The sequence below is a fragment of the Limulus polyphemus genome, unplaced genomic scaffold, assembly GCF_000517525.1.
Source record: "Limulus polyphemus unplaced genomic scaffold, Limulus_polyphemus-2.1.2 Scaffold699, whole genome shotgun sequence".
Classification (NCBI taxonomy): Eukaryota; Metazoa; Arthropoda; class Merostomata; order Xiphosura; family Limulidae; genus Limulus; species Limulus polyphemus.
Genome location: NW_013666309.1, coordinates 427,994 through 442,963, shown reverse-complemented (window position 1 = coordinate 442,963; position 14,970 = coordinate 427,994). Strand labels below are relative to the sequence as shown.

At 34.9% G+C, this 14,970-nt stretch overlaps 1 protein-coding gene across 3 annotated transcripts in view; it reads left to right on the top strand.

Annotated features, from left to right (window-relative positions):
• LOC106460056 (BTB/POZ domain-containing protein 6-like) overlaps positions 1-14,970 on the top strand; it is a 41,039-nt gene that overhangs the window by 21,322 nt on the left and 4,747 nt on the right. The window contains exon 1 of one of the 3 annotated variants that reach the window (XM_022386677.1): positions 11,743-11,844. The exons of the other annotated variants lie outside the window; for them this stretch is intronic. The gene's annotated coding sequence lies outside the window, so the exon portion shown is untranslated. Of the gene's footprint in view, positions 1-11,742; positions 11,845-14,970 lie in introns of those variants that run through there. 3 annotated transcript variants of the gene reach the window in all.

Below are 14,970 nucleotides of genomic sequence, written 5' to 3'. Positions count from 1 at the left end.
TAAAAGCGTTGGTGATATTACAAAAATAGCTTAATTCAGAAACAATTTAAGTTTATAATTGAATCGATATTTTTACTTTCATGATAAATATTATGCAATTGGTTCTAGGCTAGGTTCTCCCACACTAAGTCTTTACTTTAGGCATATTATACCAACACTCACTACACTTGTAAGGTTTCATGGTAGCCTCCTCCTGCACCCCCGTCACTAAAATCGTATTGGGCAGACAGTAATTGAACTATTCTATCTGGATAAATGCGTTTTGTCTTTTATGACATCTCCTATTTCGAGAAATCAAGTATGATGTGACACACACTTGTTTTTATATAGGTTGCATAGCTACAAATATTAATATCACGTATATGTTTACGTTAAAAATTGCATTTATTGCTTATAGCCGTGTTTTGGAATTTGACTTTTAAGCAGCATTAATGTCTATTGTTTCATAAATGCCTGTGATTAAAGTTACTTTACGAGTGATATTTACCATTTTTTCTCCTTTGATCGTTTGCATTTACCAGGAAATACAATACCTGTCATGTAGAATTATTAGAATCTTCATTTTTAATACAGTTATATTCTATTCACATGCACGCATATTCTCTCTCCCCCCCCGGTGGGACAGTGGTAAGTTTTTGAGTTTATGGCGCTAAAATCCGGGATTCGGTTTCCCGCGGAGAACACAGCATATAGCCCGATGTGGCTTTGTTCCAAAACAAACATACAAACATTTACACTGAAACAACGTAGCGTCTTTCATACAACAATGTAGCATGAACAACTCCTTTTCACTCCCAAGATGGTGTCTATAATCTTCTCTTAAAATCAAGAATTTAGAGGTTATATAAGGCAGGTCAAACTTGCTATGTTTCACAGTCAGGCAGAAATACATTCAGTTGTAAAAAACCTCTTGATTTTGTACGGTTTCAGGTTTCTTAAAGTACATCCATTGGAGGGATATAACCACGCTTAAAACTATTCTCTCGGTAAATAGGCTTTGGTGCTTTAAACTTTGAAACTTACACTAATACAGGTGCTCAGTGCACATTTAACAATGACCCGCGAACAACAAAAGTTATCAAAATCAAAACCGTTTTCTACGTATATATGCGCGTATATTCAACAAAAGACTGGAAATGGGAAGAAATAATCATATTTTGATTTAATAATCTTCAATAAAAACATTTCTGGTAGAAACTGATACGTTAAAAAATAAAACGCATTTTGTGTCGTGTTAAAAAGTTATAACAACAACAACAACAAACAAGAGATGCAACAGAACAGGGTGGAGCGATAACATGTACAGTCAGCCCACAAACTCAACCTTTCATATTTTTGTCTGAGGTATTCAAATTTAAAATTCAAAATAACTATAATTTCTATATCTTTTTTAAATTTGATTGCCTTAAAAAATAAAACTATCACCAATCATAACCCTGTAGGAAATAGTAAACTGTTTGAACATCACGCAGTTGTTTTGGTACAAGTGTTAATAAATACGAATAGTTGTCACACACTGTAAAAAAGTACATTTTACGTACATTGTACTGTCCGCATTATTTGGTTATTCTAGGTCCTAGGTTCCAGTCCCGGTACCGGAGTTTCTTTTAACTTAAAATTGAATGTAAAATATTACCTTTTCTTTGTTTTATAACTGAATTTTGAAATACATACAAGTCAGTAGAGTGTGGATAAATTTCATATGATTGGGTCTGTTGTGTACCTGTTATAACGTAGTACGATGAATATAATCACAGTAAAAAGCTTTAAAAGTTAATGTTGTCGGCTTGTACTCTTGAATAACTCAGTGGTAGAGCACTGGCTGTATTAACCAGAGGTTCTGGGCTCAAGTCCCGGCCCTTGGGGCCTTTTTTTTCAGTGGTATAATTAACTTAAACTAGCTTTCGATAAAGAGAAGATAATACCAAAAAATGTCATTAAATTTTTACACAAAGTCAAGTATTCAAGTGAATTTGCCAGTAATGGAAACTAGTTTTCACTTTTGAGATATATTTTATATCGAAACTTTTAGTGTCTTATCATGTTTAGTGTATACTTGTAACACTGATCATAAGTGTCTTATCATGTTTAGTGTATACTTGTAACACTGATCATAAGTGTCTTATCATGTTTAGTGTATACTTGTAACACTGATCATAGGTGTCTTATCGTCTTTAGTGTATACTTGTAACACTGATCATAGGTGTCTTATCGTGTTTAGTGTATACTTGTAACACTGATCATAGGTATCTTATCGTGTTTAGTGTATACTTGTAACACTGATCATAGGTATCTTATCGTGTTTAGTGTATACTTGTAACACTGATCATAAGTGTCTTATCGTCTTTAGTGTATACTTGTAACACTGACAATAAGCGTCTTATCGTGTTTAGTGTATACTTGTAACACTGGCCATAGGCGTCTTATCGTGTTTAGTGTATACTTGTAACACTGGCCATAGGCGTCTTATCGTGTTTAGTGTATACTTGTAACACTGACCATAGGCGTCTTATCGTGTTTAGTGTATACTTGTAACACTGACCATAGGCGTTTTATCGTGTTTAGTGTATACTTGTAACACTGACCATAGACGTCTTACGTTTTCTAAGGTAAATCACGTGACTTTAAATAATACTTTAACCTTAGTACCAAAGATAGGTAGGAGTACGTTCAAGAGAAAAGCTCCCGAATCAGAAATATTTAACGTAAGTCAGTGAAACACGTCTACTACCATAGTTTATATATAAAAAATAATTGTTTTTGTAGTACTTCGGTGAACCTTTGCAGCATACGTTGTCCGTGACCCCCTTTTCTTCAATGAAGTGAAGGCCTGTCAAAATGAGGGAAAGGTTATAAGTTGAGTTGTGTCGCTATGTGCTTACACGACTTACCTTGTTCAAGTTAGTGAAGAAGCAGGTAGTCGTGGTTGCGTATTGTTTAGAGTCGACGAAAGCTATACGCTCGATATAGTTAGTTTTGTGGTTTATCCTTGTGACATTACGGAAGATAACGGATGAAGCACAGACACAAGTGTCATCTGTGCTCACCTACTCTCTCAGTTTAAATATTATTTTCAGAGAAAATGCTGGAAATCGCATTTGGGCCCTTACTTAATGGTAAGATTTGCACTTTGTAATGCTGTTGTAGCTCTCGTGACGTTTTTACAATAAATAATTTGGAAACCTAAGAGGAACCAATCTAGATTTGTCATTATAATCTTCATTTTATTAAATATATATTCTTTACTCATAAGTTCTCTTTGATTCACATACGACTGTGTCTTTGTGTGTGTGTGTGTGTGTGTGTGAATTAGTCCCTTTGTGCTACACAGTATAACAACTTCACCTTTACTTAAAAGTGAAATAAAGATAAAAAATAATAATAACATGGGTTATTGCGCTGGACTGTGAAAACTTGGTGCACAAAATGGGACTGCAAAATCTCACTTGGTACTTTGTGTTATAAAAGTAATAAACAAGAGTAACCCAAAAGATTGTAATCTGTCAGTTCAAAATTAGGAACAGCTAGTATGGGTAACCCGTGTGTAACTTTTTACAATACTCCAAAATAAACAGTTATTAACATACATACAAGTGTATCTACTGTGGTTGACTTCTTAGTGAAGGGAGTTAAATAAGAGTAATATGAATACTTTGAGTGTACAGTTGTATCCACAATGACTGAAGGGTATATTTATACAAAGTACTACACAAGTTCTGTTTAACGACAGAGTTATCTTAGTCTTTAACTTTATATTATACATGGTGGTCCAAAATTTTAAAATTTAATTCTTAAATAAGTAAGGAAATACAACCATGCAGTTTTCAACATATTGTCACCCAACTGGAACAGTTTTTATTGCCATGTTTTTTTTTCACTCCAATGAGTAGTTTTAGTACATAAAATGGTAACTGTGAAAGAAAAGGCTCAGTGTGTCATTTGGCTTGCACAGACAAAGTCAGTGACTGTGATGCAGCATAATTACAGATGCCACTACAGGAAAGAAGTATGGGGGTATGTTAAGGATATCGTGTATCACACACCTAAGCAAACATCATGCGGATAAAGACAGGATAATGGATGCTATCAGCACTGTAACTGTGGGCATGTTGCAGCAAATGTGGACTGAAATCGAATATCGGTTAAACGTGCTGAGAGCCACTGATGGTGCACACATAGAAGTCTGCTGTCATGTCAATAAAAACTGTTTGAGTTGGTCCGTATTTTCGAATATTAAATGCCTCCAAATTGCCTACTGAACTGTGTATTTGATATTTGATGGTCACATATTGCTCATTAGACATTGTGTGATATTCTAAAAACTTCAAATTACATAAAGGACAATGTGTGCTGTTATAACTGCTTTTATATTGCATGGTAAATATTGTATATCTAAAGATCCTTTTATCTTATATGATAATAGTCATCATAAATATATATCTGTATTATGTAGTATTAGGCTAGTTAATTTAATTATATGCTGTGTATAGTTCTACATTGTCACATACTGGTGTTTTTGTTAAAGTGGATATATTATCACAGCTTAATTGTAATTATTGGTTTGTTTACATACACATTTTTTCATAGTATACTAGTATAGCATTTTTGGGTATACCCTTGCTTTTGGTTAATTTAAAATTTTCCCTCATATAATTATTCAGTATACCTAGTTTGGATACCATTATTTCCATGCTAATGATTGAATATTTTACTTTAGTTAAATGCAAGTTTTCAGCATCTCTCTTCATTGGTTATTATAAAACTGTTTATTTTAATTGGCTTAGCAGGAAGTCAGTTAATGATAAATAACATTTATTTTCAAATTACTTTTAATATATTTGAATTTCCAATATAGGTTAGAATAGTAGGTATTGTGCATGTAAAAAGAAATGTACAGGATTCACATATTGAAATCAAGGAATGATTTATCTTTCTTCTCCCACATGTGCATTGTTTCCCATCATCCATTCATTATTAGACAAATCCCTGGGTGAAATGTCACCATTATTTATGAAAAGGTTTAGACGGACTTAGTGTCTCACAAAATAGCTTTTCTCGACTAGTACTTCCCTCTATCGGTGCAAATTTTCAATGCATGCCACTAGCCTTCCACCTCCTGCTTCTGCATATCCGCATCCAAATGTTTATGCAGCATCTCTCCACCAATAGGAGCGTGACACCACTTCTATCATAACCAGCACCTTCTTCACATCTGCACTCATTAATCACTTCTTGATTGACAGTAGTACTGTACAGACATGCTGGTTTTTGCTCATGGATTTGTCGAAGTTTTCCATTATGCTACTGACTTAGTTTTTATTTACTATTTATTTAAATTTATGTGTTTTGGTGAAAGGTTACTTTCTTTTTTTATAATTTTTCTTAATTTTTCAGGGCCTTTTTTCTATTGTATTGCACTGTCAATCCTGCAACCATGCTCAGTGTCAATTATGTTGTAGTCCATCCTACTGCGGATTTGATGTACAATTCCAGATGCTGCCAGGTGTTGGTTGTGTGTGTCTCCATTTTATTGTTATCTATGACTGAACAATTCCTTCGCAGGTTTTGGCTATGCTCTAGTGATGGGGTGTTCCATAGGACTGCTATTAGTTCTCTCTAGAGGTTTTTTGTTTCATAATTATGTTCGTCCCAGACTGTATGCTCATGGACTAACATGAGTAAAGCAGACAAAGATTGGTGGCCATCTCTGCTGCTCTGTGGCATTCAGTCTCTTCCTATTGCAGACCTGATGTACAATTTCCGATGCTGCCTGGTAGCTCTGCTTTTCAAAATAGGTATCATGGTCACCTGTTGCACTGTCTCTGGTGATGCAGTCCTCTGAACTCTCCACTCCATTTATTCCCCCTTTCTTCAAGGGGAGCATGAGAGTCCTTACCACTTACCAGTTCCTAGCCACTGGAGTGGTGGATCATGGAGGCCTGTTTTCCTGATTATTGAATCATACCACTCAGTTGAGAGTAGGGAGGTGGCATTCTGCAGGTGTCACTGGCATATAGCACTTCCTACTGTGGACCTGATGTACAATTCCAAATACCGCCGAGGTTTTGGTTTGTAAGCATTCTGCCATGTCTCGAATATATATATATATATATATATATATATAATTGCAGTTTGCCCCTCAGGCTGAAATGTTCATCTTCCCTACTGTCCTCCAAATGTACATTTCTGGTGGATACAGTGTTGGTTAAAGATAGTCCAGCTAAGTAAGTCCTCACATGTGTACTGGCCAGTATCCCTTCTCCTACCACAGACTGGATGACAAATGCCCACTGCCGCCAGGTTTTGGACTGGAGATGCACCACAGGTTTGTGTTCTCTCTTCCTACCATCTGCTGGATGTCAGTTCCCAGCAGATCTGGTGTTGGTTGTAGCTGGATGCAGCATGTTTTTCTGCTTGTGTACAGCTGGATATCCTCCTCCTACCACGGACTGGAAGTACTTTTCCCATTGCCATCAGGTTTTGGACCATAAATGTCATCCTGCTGGGGCTTTTCACCTTCCTTCCGTCTGCTGGATGTCAGTTCTTGGTGAATCTGATGTTAGTTGTGTTGGAAATGCATGCAAGTGGTGATGGATTTTGATACAGAAGCTTGTCTTCCCTACCAATTCCCATTTTGAGATGAAGAGGTAGGTGATTCTCTTCCTACCACAGATCTGATGTACCATTTCAAAAACCAACTGGTGTTGGATGAGTTCGAACTAGTACTACTACTACTACTACTACAGTTTGTCGCACCCTAGCCACTCGACACCTAGGAGTCCCATTCATCGGTCATACATGTTCTGGGATTCCTTCATGTTTTTCTGACTTTTATGTTCACAACACTGCTATAAAAAGTAAATAGTATATATGGGTCAGATGTGGCGCAGTCTCCCGTTGAGGTGTGATATTTTCCCTTTTGGTTCCACACATTCTGGTCTCTCTTTAGATGCTTCCTAGAGGGGGATAATTTTTTCACCAGCCCTCTACCATTGGAACTGTTGTCATTCGTGCTTAACATTAATTGTATATCACCTGGGGAGATGTCCACTTCTTCACCTTCTTTTTTTTCTTGGATGATGAATGACAGTCCATGTGATAGCAATAATTTTCCTGTTATTTTGAGAAAGGATTGTAGGAAGTAGTGCCACCTTGTTTGTGTGCTATGCTTGGAAACTGGAGAAGGGTAATAGACCTGACTTTAATGCTTTTTGATGATAATAGTTTGTTAATGTTTTTTTTCAAGTTCATGACTGACTGACTGTATTATCTATGCAGCTTTTATCCAAAGACATTGGTCTTTTTATCTTGTATCCTGATGGTAAGATAGCTGATTTTTCTGAGGATTGCTAAAATCCTTAGGGTGAGCTTTTCTCACCATTATAGTTCTTCTACCCACCTTTTCTTCCTGATTCCAAACTACTGATAAATGGGCCAAGAACATTCTTTTAGTTTTTGGTTTGATAGCCAGAAGGAATGTAACTGACTTTTCAGTGAGATATAGTTATATTCATCACTTTACAGGATGGTATTTATTATGAGATGTTGGGAAATTTTGTTCCTACACCTTTTCTCTTAAACAAAATCTGGTAGGAAGGGATTCTTTGTTTATTTATAGTTTTAGGTCATTGCCATTCTTTTTCAAATCCTGGGAAGAATGCCCTGAATCCTTCAAATTATAGGCTATTGTCTAACTTTCTTTTTATTACAGTGTTAGAGAAAATGGCTGATGCAAGACTTGCTTGGGTCCTTGAATTAATTAATCACTTTTCCAACAATTAGCATGACTTTTCCAGTGATAACACCATCATAGGCCATCTAATAAAATTTAAAACACCCATTAGGAAAGCTTTTGTTAGAAGTAAACATCTCTGTATCTTTGTTTTACCTTAAAAGGGCGTGTGATTGTACCTAGAAGTATTGTTTTCTTAAAAGACCCTAATTCTATATGTTGCATGATCATTTGAACATTTTTATGTAGATCTCTTCGTGTTCAAATTGGATCAGTTATTTCAGAATCCTTCAAGCAAGACCTAAATGAGCATTACATTTATTCCATTGAAGTAAACACTATTGCAGAGTAACTTCCTCTATTTCCAACTGACCCTAAGTTGATGACCTCCATATTTCATATCATTTGCCAAATATCAAGATTATCAAGAGGCAGCTTCAAACTTTTAATAATTTAGCTCGTAAGTGGACTACTGCAAATATATTTCACTTTCCACATGTGGAACTTTGTCTGAATTTTTGTAACTAGTGGAATTTGTATCTTTGGCCAATTCTCTGCCTAGGTGCTGCTTTAATACTTGTGGTGGAAGAAACATAATTCTTAATGCTTTTCCTTATCATTAAACTAACATTTAATTTCTCCCATCAAACAGTTGAAGGTCAAGCATCTTAGAGCATTGAACATTGTTTAGGTTTTCTCTTTAACACCTTTAAGAGCAGACAGATGTTCTTTGTAATGACTCTGTCATACTCTTGTGGTATTTTTAGATGTATTGATTTCCCTGCAACTAAAGGTAGGAGCTGCAGAATAACTGGAGGTTCTTCAGAAAATGTTTTGCAAAACAAGTCTGGATTATCTTAACATCAACTGAATTTGAAAGAAATAGACTGGATTAGGTGTATCATACAGTGAAACAATCTTTATTCAGTCTCTCACAAACATTGTTGCATTTTTTATACATTATCCATGTGTTACAGCAATTTTTCTCATAAGAAAATGTATGTAATATGCTACTTAAATAACCTAATTATGTGAGGAACTAAGGTGAGAGGAATTTGTTGGCTTCTTTGACTTACTATTTGTATTAGTAACACATGCTCAACATGTATAGAAATTTGGAAAATGTATATATTAACTAAGGGGGAAGGAAACATATGCTTGCATACTACACTTATCCTCTCCCTTTTACCTTGAGGCCAAAGTAGCTAGCTCTAACTTTAAACAACAATTAAAATATCCCATGTACCAGTCAACTTACACTGGCCCCTGCAAATCACTTGTTTAACAATACATACCAAGGAAAATAACAATTTTACACAAAACAAAAGATCACATGTTACAACAGGAGATGAAATACAACACAATCAAAACAAGTCACAATATCAGAAATAACATTTACATGATATGGAATAACACAAACCCTTGTAAACCGAAATCACATACTAAAATACAAAAAGTACAAAGTGATAGTAATAAAAATATTATATAAAATATTATTTCCTAAAATATTATATGCTGCTACCAAGATGCAACCTCTTTCTTTGTAAAACAAAACCCTTTATACAATAATAAAAGAAAACAACATAAAAAAACTTTATCAAAACCGACCACTCAGTAAATTAATACTTATAAAAAGAACTTTAAAGACATATTCTGAATTTTTAAAGCTTATAAGCCAATTTTGTGATGCATGGTCCACCCAAAGTGTGAACTTTCTACTATCAAGATAATGTCGTTAGTGTTTAATGAAGACCACAACTTCAAACAGTTCTTTCTTTGTTGTGCAGTATCAGCATTCAGGAACCATGAGCATATGAATAGCATATTCATTTACACATGCTACTTCATTCTGCAACTGTGGTAACACTGCCCCTATTTCACCATTGCAGGCACCAGTACAAGAACTCAATATTTTGATGGCTACACAAACACTGGAGCTTTTAATGAATCTCAGTTGAGGGACAGGAATGCTTGGTCACACTCCTAGGCCCATCTAAAATATGCATAGTCTTTAGTGAGAGAAGATAATGGGGCTGCAATCTGGGAGAAGTTAGCCATAAAAACTCTATCAAAAAATCAGTGTGAAAGACAAATATGAAAAAAAGGAGGGAAATGAATAATAATAATCAGTCCTAGATATCACAAAGCAAACAAACTGCAGATTGTGAGTCAAATGTTCTGATCACCAGACCATACCAGGCCACTTAACCAGAGAGAGACAAAAGTTTTCTGAATAAGATGGCTCTAAGAAGAGTTTTCAAAGTGGCCTTGCATCCCTTACTTTTCCAGCTATGATTAAGGATTGACAAGCTGGAACAGGAGCAAGAAGAGAGATTGAAAGGGGTTTCACCCATTGATTATGGATGTGGCTGAAGATAGAAGTAAGATGAGATGTATGTCTGATAGATTTATAGCTAATGGTTCTTAACATAGCAAACCCATCAGAGCATAATCCAACATCATCTTTTATACTTACTCCCCTGTTTTTGTGTAGTCTATTAATAATCGTATATTACCTTGATTTCCACTATTACAGGGTAGTGTACTATATTACATGATCTTGACATTTAACAGTACTTTCCTGAACATGAGCAGAATTCATACTTTACATAGAACTTTGTTCAACTTTTCATTCCAGTTAGCAAGCTAAATTCAAAGTCATAATATGCTTTTATATTGAAGATTGGTGACTTTTTCTGCGGTGTTACTTATAAATCCTGACTAATTAGTCTCTGCGTGACTCAAAATAATGTGTTCATTTTGAGATACGCTCTGCTATAGGAATTCTTATACAAGTTAACAAACACTTGTTCAAAACAAAATTTCTTTTGTTTGTTCTTATGTAATGTTAATTGGGTGATAAAAATGTGGAGAATACGTTTTGTAGTACCTTGCTTGCTACCAATTAATTATTATACGCTAAAACAGAATTTAAATTTCGCTCCAGCTAACACTGAACTAGACGGCTACATGAAACAGGATATACGTTTGTGTGTATCAAAATTCAAGTCATAATCTTGCGTTAAAGTAGAAAAAGAAAAGGTCATGGCAAAAGCATGTATAAATTGTAAATACATGTCTAACATATTAAAGACATGTAAATGAATGAATTTTCTACCAATCCGCGTTGAAACAAATGGTGGCAAAGACTAATTACATATTGTGGACAAGATATATAAAGTAGAGTGTCGTTTTTTTTTTTTTTAATCATTTGTTTATTGAAGTAACATTAACTTGCACGTACGGGAACAACAATATTATGGCAAATTATTCAACAAATAGTGATATAAAAAAAAAAACACGTTCCAAATAATGGAATATTTTTCCGATCCAGTGCGACGAACTGGAAATCAAGCCTCTGATAAAGTCATCAGTGAAATATTAAACGGTGGATTGAAAAATTTTAACGTCCAACTTGTTTATTAGTTACAGTATATTAAATGTTTTATATAGTACTTAAATGTTGAAAAGTAAATATAATTTTTCCTCTTCTCTTAGACCGGGTTAAATGTTCTTGTTTTATACATAGTATTAATGAGGTAGTCCTCCGGTGAGACAGCGGTAAGGCTATGGATTTATTATGCTAAAATTAGGGGTTCGATTCCATTCGGTGGACGCAGCAGATAGTCCGGTGTGGCTTTGCTATTAAAACACACACACTAATGAGGTAAATAGTGAAAATTATACAACAGTTTCTACACATTTTAAAATATTGTTGTTGTATAATAAAAGGTACTTAATTTACAAATAATGAAAACAAAATTTAAACATCACAAAAAGTTAGACTAAAAAATATATGTTCTGAGTTCACGTAGAAGTTGCGTATGTCATCAGTTTTCATTTCTTGTTCTCCATAACAAAACCTCGACATCCTAGTTATTACTTTCTTTGTTATTTCACGCAACGCCCATTTGTCCTTGCACATTGTGTTTTTTTCACATGACCTCTCATAGTCGTGCTTTGTTTAATCGCCAGGGTATCGTTATTTTGAAGTAGGCTACGATTACTGCGCATGAGTAAATTCAGAATGTCGCCATCGTATTTGCTCTATAGTCGGTAATTAAAATCAAGAGATTACTAAATTTTAGTCTTAAACGCTGTTGAGTACTTTTGTGAGTATATTATGTATAAGAATTACATGGTTACATGCAAATTTTGTTGTAATGTGGGATTATACAGTTTGTTTCCTTTTATTCGAGATAAAATAGTTAAGCTTATGTATTAATATTAATAAATTCAAAGAGGAACCACATGCATGTCGTGGTTTTTTAAAGATCTATGTTTTACTTGTTGACAAGCGCAGAGTTACACGATGGGCTATCTTTGCTGTGCCCACCATGGGTATCGAAACCTGGTTTTTTAGCGTTGTAAGCGCTCAGACTTATCACTGAGCTATAGGAGGGGGGGGGGGCTTTATAAGCTTTATTTCTTTGGTATAAGAAAATATTTACTATTTGCTTGATTATCCAGTGAAAGAAAGACTTCAACGTCATAGATGTGTAAAAATGTACATGAAAACATAAGCGTTCCTTCCCTTATTTAATATCCTTCTCTAATTTTACCGATAATGTTATTAAAAGAAATGTATTCCGTTTTCTAATTAAAGCTTTAAGATTTTGTGAATTAGCTGCCAGTTATAAAAATAAATAATGAAACCTCCAAAGATGTACAGCGGAATTATTCACGTAGATGTTTTCAGAAAAGAACTTTCTTCTTTTTTTAACGCGAAAAAGTTCCATACAAAATAATAGTTTCCCAACCAGAAGTCAGATGATCCCACAAAAATTCTGTATAAAATGTTCCGAACGTCACACCTTTTGAACAAAAATATAACACGTTTTTATTGTTAGGAATGTTACCTTGCGATCATCGTATACAGCTTAAACCCTAAAAATTTTGTAACATCAAAAATATCGGCCCGGCATGGCCAGGTGGGTAGGGCGTTTGACTCGCAATCTGAGGGTTGCGAGTTCGAATCCCCGTCCCACCAAACATGCCTGCCCTTTCAGCCGTGGGGGCGTCACAAAGTGATGGTCAATCCCATTATTCGTTGATAAAAGAGTAGCCCAAGAGTTAGCGGTGGGTGGTGATGACTAGCTGCCTTTCCCTCTAGTCTTTCACTGCTAAATTTGGGACGGCTAGCGCAGATAGCTTTGTGCGAAATTCAAAAACAAACAAACCAAATATATCGTTTGGTTCAATGTCATTTTCGAGCTTTGATATCATAGCAAAATCAAACAAACAAAAAGCCATTTATGTTTCAATTGACTTGAAGAAAGGTGCATAGTAGGTTTGGTAAGGTATGAGGTCAGTGGTATGAACTTGAGTTGGAATTTTGTCACTTGTACTGAATGTTCAAGTCTCAAGATAATAAGAGATTATATTCATTAAAGAAATGAAACTGTGTAAAGCCGGTGCCTGTGTTTATGTTTGAAAATAGTTTGAATATTGTTTTAACTAATCTCACAAGGGATCGAGCATAACTAGTGGTAGTCAGAACTAAACGATAAAGCAAAAAATAAATGAAAAAACATGTATATGAAAATCTAAGAACAGCATTCTAGGTTCATTTGTTCGTTTTAGAGCAAAGCTGCAATGAGCTATCAGCTGTGTCCACCGTGGGGAATCGAACCCTAGATTTTAGCGTTGTAAGGCCGTTAATTACCGCTAAACCACCAGGGGACACATTCTAGGTACCAATGAAAGAATCTTTATGAGTGAGACTTGAAAGTTGAATCTACAAAGACCAAGCGCAGTAAAATGATGCTATTGTAGTTGTCTTGAAAGAAACTTCGAATATGTATGTTGTGAATATGGTGTTGAAAAGTTAACACTTTGGTTTAGACTATTATGTACATATTACAAGTCCTGGCCTAAGAGCTTATGCAACAGTGATAGAATCTAACATTGTGCGGTAAACCGTTGATAAAGTAAGCATTTAAAAATGGACAGAAAATGGAAGGAGAAATTATATTAGATATTTAAAATACAATTATGTTAAAATAATAACAAAAACAGACAATGCCTGGAAGTCATACAGTGATTAAACTTCTTTAATTAACGATTTGGGTTAACTCGTTACTAACACCCTTTCGGGATTAAGATAATGCCTCCTGGGCTTGTTTCCCGGTGGGACAGCAGTAAGTGTATGGGTTTGCAACGCTAAAATCCAGGGTTCGATTCTCCTCGGTGGACATGGTTGTTGGGTATACAATACTATTTAGTGTAGGCGTTATTATTTAATTTATTTTGGGAGTTAATATTTAATGACTGTTTAGTTCCTAAGACAGGAGTATTGAAGATGGATTGTTTTAAAAGTGTTAGTTGTGACAAATTTCGTTACGTAACTCTGTATGAGTCTTACGTTGTGTTTGCAATTACATTGTTGTCTAGACTTTACTAATATTGTTGACGTCACGTTACTTTTCAGTGAGTATTGTTACCTTACAGCGTCGCTTGCGTAGTTTGTCGAAAATTCGAGGACTTAGTTGGGCAAAGTATAAATATAGGCGAGTGCAAGTAAAGTAGAAAGAAAAGTGTAATTCAGTTCAGTCAGAAAATTAGTTAGCGAAAGAAAACGTGAAGTTAGCGGGCGTGAGTGATTAGCCATAATGATCGATATTTTAAAGTGAGTTCCAAGGTTTAATTAATAGAGATGAGGAGAATAAGTTATCTTGTCAAAGGGTATTATAAAGTAATTGAACCCGTCTGTGTGGACTTTGACGAAAAGGAGACAATCATTTGAAGTTCAGGATACAACTGTGGTAACCCATGGGGTAGCATTAGTGAATTATTCACTGATACAATTGTGATGAGTAGGGAAAAGTTCTTGTCAATTGGATTCTAAAGTAATTGAACCAGCCTAAGTGGACTTTTGACAAGAAAAGAGAATTATTTAGAGTTTCAGATACAACTGTGATATTCCATAGTCTAAAGAATTTTTGTACATACGTGTGATTTGTTTTGAATATATTATTTTAAAACAAGTGGATTGTGTACTGTACATTTATTTTTGAAATTTATCGCCAATAAGTCACAGACATCTACTGTAGAAGAACCCTTACCCCACACATGTATAAAACCCTGACAACAGTAGATAACCCACTGTGGCTTTGCTCTAAAACAAGCCTGTATATGATTATAGTATTTTGGCACTTGTGTATAAATTTAAAATCATAAATAATATTCAACGTTTTTAAGTCTATATATGTTTACACTTTACACTAATGCAAATTGAT